Source organism: Myotis davidii, unplaced genomic scaffold (assembly GCF_000327345.1).
Source record: "Myotis davidii unplaced genomic scaffold, ASM32734v1 scaffold104, whole genome shotgun sequence".
Taxonomy (NCBI): domain Eukaryota; kingdom Metazoa; phylum Chordata; class Mammalia; order Chiroptera; family Vespertilionidae; genus Myotis; species Myotis davidii.
In genome coordinates this window covers 6,062,613-6,070,283 of record NW_006296625.1, presented here as the reverse complement: position 1 = coordinate 6,070,283, position 7,671 = coordinate 6,062,613, and the positions used below count along the sequence as shown (strand labels likewise).

At 41.7% G+C, this 7,671-nt stretch overlaps 1 pseudogene; it reads right to left on the bottom strand.

Moving 5' to 3' along the window:
* Positions 1–1,615: 1,615 nt before the first annotated feature.
* On the bottom strand, positions 1,616–3,263 carry LOC102755968 (annotated as a pseudogene).
* Positions 3,264–7,671: the final 4,408 nt, after the last annotated feature.

Genomic DNA, 7,671 nt, shown 5'->3' with positions numbered 1-7,671 from the left:
GGCTGCCCACTCCAGGTTGATGCCTTACCAGCTGCTAGACTGCCCTCCTTGGGCAGGGATGGGCTTTGGGGAGAACCCGCAGTGAGGACCTGGCGAGACTTGTGAGGTGCGGGCCACGTTAGGTGGGAAGTCAGGGAGGACTTTCTGCGCAGGTGCCAGGTCTGCTTGGCTCTCTGTGTGCGGTGGAGCTCAAAGGTCTCTGGACCATATAGGGGCAGGGGGAGCCCCTTTTCTCTTTCCACCCTCATGATTAATTTTAAAAGAAAACAGGGAGCTTCTTGTTTAGCAAGTAACGTGCATCTCCTTAAACTACTGCCAGGCTGCGGGCTGCCGGGAGCAGGGTCCACAGTCAGCCAGGAACATTGCCATGGCTTCTCGGGAACTTTTATTTCCTTTCACGGCTGTAAATTAGATGCTGTCGGTGACATAATTCTCACCCATTTCAAATATGTGCTACACATCCCTGCTTCTTGTTGAGGTGTTAATAGTTTGCCACTGTGTGACGGTTCCTCTGCTCATATTTATCTTCCCCATTTGAATATTTTATAGTTGCTATTAAACATCACATCGGCAGGACCCCAGGAAAATAGCACAGGCCTAGTCTAGCCAAGCAGATCAAGCAAAGGTTTCATCTTCCCTTTACTTTGGCCTCTACAGTTTGACTTCTGGGGTTCTGAGGATGCGTCTCTACATGTTATTAATATTACTCACTAGTGAGATTACAGACTGAAGTGCCCAACCTCTCTTCAGTCCCACTCTGCTTTCTGCAATGAGGAGACTTTTAAATGCACTGTAAGAACAGGTAAGGGGTGTGTGTGTGGGGGGCGAGGGGGGGGGGAATTCCTGAAAATGGCGTGAGCACAGCTGTGGAAGCCAGCATCTCCCGTCGGCTTATCTCTTCCCTGTAAAATGCCATACATTTTCATTAGGCGATCAATAGAGATGACATGATTGCTCCGGAGCTCAACCCTGATATTTAAATTTCTTCTCCTCGACCTTAATGAGGGCATCTGTCAGAACAGTGGAGTGGGGTGACATTTACAACACTGCCACTCCATTCTGCGATTAGACACAGATCAGTCAGGGGTTAGGTTTCAGGCTAATGGTGATTTCAACATGCGCTAAGCAGCAATCGTGGTAATTACAAAATTTGCTGTAAGAATAACAAATAATATCTTGTTTTTCAAACTGCTTCTCAATTAGCAGTCGCATAGCATAGCTGGTGGTGTGGGAAGGGCTTCTATTAGATGCAGGACCCTGAACTCAAGGGTGGAGGTGTGGGGGGGCTTCTGGACAGATGAAGAAATAGGGAAGAACAGCAGGAGTTGGGAGGAGGAAACTGGAAAAGACAAAAGCCACAGAACCTATATCAGTCAGGGTTCTCCACAAAGTGTTAAATGAGATCTTATAAAAGCTCAATCTGTGACTTCTTCATTTGTGAGTTTGGGGCAAATTTATAAAGCGCGAGTCTCGGCCGTTAGATGAAGGTACATCCATGCTTCTTAATCCAAATTTCCAGGAAAATGAGAAACCAACTACTTCAGGATCTTAAGCAGGATGTATGCTCTATTGTGTAGCAGTAAAGGTTTCTCAGAACTGTAAGAAGCGCATCTGTTCAAAGGCTGTGATAGCTGAGTTTTAACACCATCCCATCCCCTTCCTGAACAATTGCATTTAGACAAACTTCATCATACTTGAGATGAAAGCCTTCAGTTTCGGCAAATATATCAACTGGTGATCCATCAGGCAAAAGCCAGTCTGCGAACTAACAGGCAGGATCCTGTACAAAAACTGCCACAGCTGGGTCCCACCACTTACAGCATGCACCTCAGGGCCGGTCTGCTCTGTAAGGAGCTTGGGCACTAGCTTAGTGGCCTCTGGCTGCATCTGCTCTTGTCTGCTTTGAATTATGGTCTCATTTTTTCATTGGCAATCTTGGTTTTCAAATGATAAGGACACATTTCAGACCCTGTGGAAGATCTTTTGCATTGAGCATGGTTATTAAAGAGGTGGTAGCTCCCAATGGGCACTCGAGATCCTTTCTTCTAGGTTTGGGGAAACCTGGCTTGAGAAACTGGTCTAGAACGGGCTGTTTTCAGGAGCTTGAGTCCTTCGGGCAGATGCTTCATTCTCAGTTACAGATTTCCGGGGACTACAGGGGTAGGCACTGGAGTGTCCATTTTGGAGCCTTCCATTCTTTCTATTTCTTTGATTCTCCCCTGGTCATATCTGATGTAGGCAGCTGAGCTCAGTTATTTGGTACATAACATGGGATCCACAGGCACTGTATTTGGGGCCAGTCACTGTTCTTCTATAGAATTTATAGATAGAAAAAATTGCAAAAATATTCTTGGAAATGATTAACTGTACTTCTGACACCCCTCCCCCCAGCTCTGCTGACAATATCTTGGGTTCCAGTTACCTCAGCATCCCCCCAAATGCCTCTGCTTAGGGCAGGCATATCATCATCTAGATTAGACTCGATTGCACATAATTTCTTAGCCTTAATTTTAACTTGGCAGCAATTCTTTCCACTGACTTAGCTTTAGACAAAGATCTAATCTCTTCAGGTTGTACAATCCCTTCTTTGGGCCCATTCAAACAAGCAGCCAATTTTTTCTTTTTAAAAAAGTAAATTTACTGGGGTGTCATTGTAATAACATTATATAAGTTTCAAGTGTACGATTCTATGACGCACCATCTGCATATTGCATTGTGTGCCTACCACCCAAAGTTGAGTTTCCTTTCATCACCATATGTTTGACCCCTCCTTTACCCTCTCTATCTGCCTTCCACCCCCTTCCCCTATGGTCAATATCTCTTTATCAAGGTGCACACATTCTTAATCTTCAATTTGAGATTTCTTTGCTTCTGCTAAAACTTCATCTGCTGCTCATTCACCTAGAGCAGATGCCTGAAGACCTATTTCTAGGGGGACACTTCTGTCTATACTTGTCAACATGGATGTTTCAACATGGGATATCCAATTACATCTTTTCAGTCAGGTCTTCTAATCCAGGAATGTTTTCAGTGGTTGCAGTAGGGCATAAACAGCAATGTGAGAAAGGTACACATTATGAAGTAGAAATAAGATAGAATCCAAAGTATGGTACTCAGGCTGGCCTTTCTTTTCAGTCTTCCACACTATGTAGTTCTCGGGCTACTAGAATGACAGACAATCACTTTGTCCTCACCGCCATCTTCTTCTTCTGGGTGTTGTACTGTTGTAGAACGCTGAGCACATGTGTCTCCTTCCACCTCATGGAACCTCGATGAACCAGCAGCACCAGCAACCATATGCGTCTATGAGAGCAGCAGGGGCAGCCGCTCCCCAATCTCTGAGGACCCCACAGGATAAGGCCTCATAAGGCCACATGAGATGATCCTACCAGGCCTTTTCCCTCTTGATCTCTTTTTTAAAAATGAGAGCTGTGTTCAAAGGGCTTATCTTTAAGAAGAATTCCCCTAGGATGTCACACTTACTTTATCTAAAATTGGCCTCTTGATAACTTATCCACACCTACCCAAACCTGCTTTTTCTCTGGGATTTCTCATCTTAATAAACAGTACTACTGAGTTGTTGAGACTCTTAACCAGAATTATCCTTCATTTTTCTCTTTAATTTCCACCCCATATCCAATCCAGTAAAAAATCCTCTCTCTGATCCAATACAATCATCTCTGGAGAGGATTTCTGCAATAAACACCTCAATGATTTTTCAATTCCTATTTTTAGCCCCCGTCTGCATTGTACCCCGTCCCCCACATAATGTAGTCTCTAACCTCAACAAGAGGGTTCTTTTAAAAGGCAAATCAGAATGTGTCACTCTTGCAATAACTTAGTCACAACACTGTCATTTAGAACCAACTCAGAGCCTCTCTGTGGCCTCCAAGTCCTGCATGATCATAGCCTTGGCTGTCTATCTGACCACAGTTCACACACTTGACCCTTGCTCACTCTGCTCATTACACTGGATTTCCTGTTGGACCTTACATGCCCATTATGGGCCTCAGGTCCTTTGCACTTGCTGTTCCTTCAGCCTAGAACCTCTTCCTCTACATAGTCAAGGCTGACTCCTCAATTCACCCACTTCCCTGCTCAGAAATGCTTCCCCTTTTAAGACCATTATCTAAAATATCACTCTCAACCCCTCATCCTTCTTTATTTTTCATTATAGCATTTATGGATACCAAGTTTCATCTTACACATTTGTATTGATTTGTTTATAGTATTTGCCTTAAGGACAGGGACTCTGGTTTGTTGTCTGCAGGGCCCCTCACACCTAGAATGATACTTGGCATAAAATATGTGCTTAATACATATTTGTTAAATGAAAAGCTAATGGGAAAACTGAAACTCAAGACAAACTTTATTTTCCTGTGTTTCCCAGGGTCAGTTTTGCCAAGGGTAAGGATAAGCCAGTGTACAAGTAATGTGAGCATCCATGATCAGAAACAGACTATAATTCAAACTCAAGTCCTATTGCATTCCTTTATGGCTCCCTGTTGATGGTTGTAATAAAATTTTATACTGTCCTTCCAATGAAACTTAAAACTAAACTCTATTTAAATTATTTTCCCCTAGTGTTTCTGAGTAGAAATCTTAGCCCTGACCAAAGTAGATAATCTACAGGAGATGATTTACTGGAATGGGTGCCCAACCTGGGATCTGCGCAGAAACATCAATACCATTTTTGCTAAATGATGTGTCTAATGAGGACATTTTCAGGGAGCCTCAATGACAGACTCCTCATTTACTTCCAGAGCTGCAGGCACAACTCCAATAGCCCCTGAAACAAGCTTGGTAATGCCAGTGCACAAATCACTCTTCAAGTGAGCAAAAGAAAACCCCAATATGTCATGACTCACATTTATCCATGTAATAACATATGAAGGAGAACATTTATTATTACTTCGGTTACATCAGCTTTTTAAGTTGTTCTAGCTGAACTATAAAGCTCTACCAAATGTCTTAGTCTGACCCATATAACAGAGTAGGGAAATTTGCAAGGGCAGTTAGGACACTTGGGTTTGTTTCCATCCCATGTGCAGACTTGTAGGAGCAGCTTACATTCCTTTACTCTTCATTATACTAAAGGATGATACAGTTGAGATTTCAAAACAAAACAAAAAAACGAAACAAAACAACAACAACAAAAAACAATCCACAAAAGCAACTCCAGCATTTTCAGAAAACAACAACAATAGGCTTCCCCTTTATAGGATAAGGAATGAATAATTTAAAATATGTAGAGAAAACATATTTCTGGTACCCTAGCTGACTTGTCTACAAATGAACATAAAAAACGGGTGATTTCTCTAAACTTGTTTTCTGTATTTCTAAGTTTCCTGCATTTCTTCATACATTCTTCCCACCAATATTTATTGAGTACCTACTATATCCTACACACCTTGTTAAATAGAAGTAGGGATATTCAATCTAGAGAACTGTCATGGATGTAAACATGTATTCTTTTTGCAATAAAGTTAAAAGAATACATTCTCCCTGATCAAAATTACCTTGGTTTTCATGAAAGTTTGAGGGGGGAAAATAAGGGGGTTGACAAAATTCCAAGAAAATTTTAAATAAATTTAAATACAACAATTTAAATAAATTGAATACTCTGGTTGTCTCATACACATGGAAGAATTGAATTGGAATGCAGAAGTTTAGAAAATATTTACAGCCTTTGAAATTGGTCCCTGATGCCCCTAAGTAATCTTAATGAAATGCCTAGGAAATTCTGTTTCTATCAATTAGCCTATGTTAAAATTGGTTTTGCTATATGTCTTTTCCTTACAGTTCCAAGAACCTATCAAAGACATTAAGTGAGGACTTGCTATATTTATTTTAACTTAAGAAAATCTTTTCCATGAGATATTATGAACCTTCTCCTTCCCCATGCCTAGCACCTCAGCCACCCAGAGCAGCGAATGGCAACGCGGGGTTTTGGTGAAGCCCAAGTCTCCGGCCTTCTGGAGGAAACACTCATTGTGCATTTCTGGAAAGCAATTTGGAAAAATGCCTTCTCCATCTTCCTAGCCATTTGAAGAAGACTTTGATCACAGAGCCTCCAGATTCCCTTTTCTGTATCTTGCTCCTTCTTCAAGATAACTTCCTCAACTCAGGTTCCTAGAGCTGAATGTTCTCTGTCCACAGACAAACCTGCTCCTAGGAAATGATTCTGATGGAATCACTCACACCAAAGTCAAATGCCTGATGTGTCTTTCCCCTTTCCCGTGGGCATTTGCACTCACTAGTTTCAACCCCTTAAACAAAAGAAGTCACTTCTTAATTTCTCATTATATCAACTGTTAATTGAAGATGTAGAATGACGGGCAGCTCTGGCGTTCTGTGGTTCTCAATGTGCAGCATTATTTTTGTCCAGGTGGTGTGATGGGGTGGGGGTGAGGGAGAGGGGAGCACCCAGGTGGGGTAAAATTACTTGTGGAAGTCCCTATTACCAGTTGGGTGATTTTCCTTACAAGTAACAGAAAGTCCAAGAATATCCTAGCCAATAAAGTCATCTATGATTGTAAGAAGAAGTCTAGAGGTGGGAATTTCAGGAGTGGGTCCACATTGCCACGCCACTGAGTTAGTCTCTATGACTGGCTTGTATTCTCATTATGATTACCTAAAGGACTGCAGCACCTCCTGGCATCATATCCTCACATTCAAAGAAGGAAATGGAAGGGGCAATAGGGTGGACTCAAAGGCGAAAACTTGCCCAGAGCCCCCAGCAGACTCCCCTTACGTCACATAGGCCAGAACTGAGTTATTCCCCCACCTTTAGTAGCTAAGAGTTGAAGGAGATCAATCATGAGTTATCCCCTAGAGTTAGGCAGATTGAGAACTAAGCAAAATCGAGGTTTGCTAGCAAGGAAGCAGGGGAAGTGCTGCTGAAAGGCAATCAATAGTGTGTGACACAACCTTGGAACCACATCACCAAGGAGCTGGTCCTTATGGGTCTGTGGCCAGGCTTGAGTCAAACACCTGGCCTCTCTCCAACCCCCTCCACCTTCCTTGCTTCCTAGTAAATGTTCCGGTTAAGAGAGGAGGAAGGTGTGTCATAGCACAGATGATGATGATGATTTAAGTAAAAGAGAAACAGGATGTTGCAGCACTATGCTCAACTTTCCTATTATCATTTGTTTCCCATTTTTATTCTGTAACTTGAATTTATTCTGTTGAACATTTTATTCAATCTATATCTACAAACATGCTAGAAAATGCAATAGATTTTTTCTTTTCTTTTTTTTGGTCAGGCTACTCTCTCACTGAAATGGTGCAGAGATGGTTGTATTCAGTTGTATTTTCAAAATCTCCACTTTTCAAATGCTGGCACGATAAGAAAACAGATGGTTTGATCCAAGGACTCTTTTGTTGTAGGCAGGATAATGTTTTCAACATCATGCCAAGGTTTGGTTTGTAATTTTAAAACTGCTATTTTCCCAGACTGACCTTGGGGTACCATCAAAATTCTAGACAGTTTTCAGGAAGGAAACACAAAATTATTTGCATGAGGATGAATTCAAGAAAAGCAAAATATGTTTAAAAGACACACTTTTTCTCATCAAAGCGGAAATATATTAATTCTAATGGAGAAAAAAATATTTATTTTTAGGGCATATAGTACCTATTGCATTCAATAGAAAAATGACAGTTTTCTTT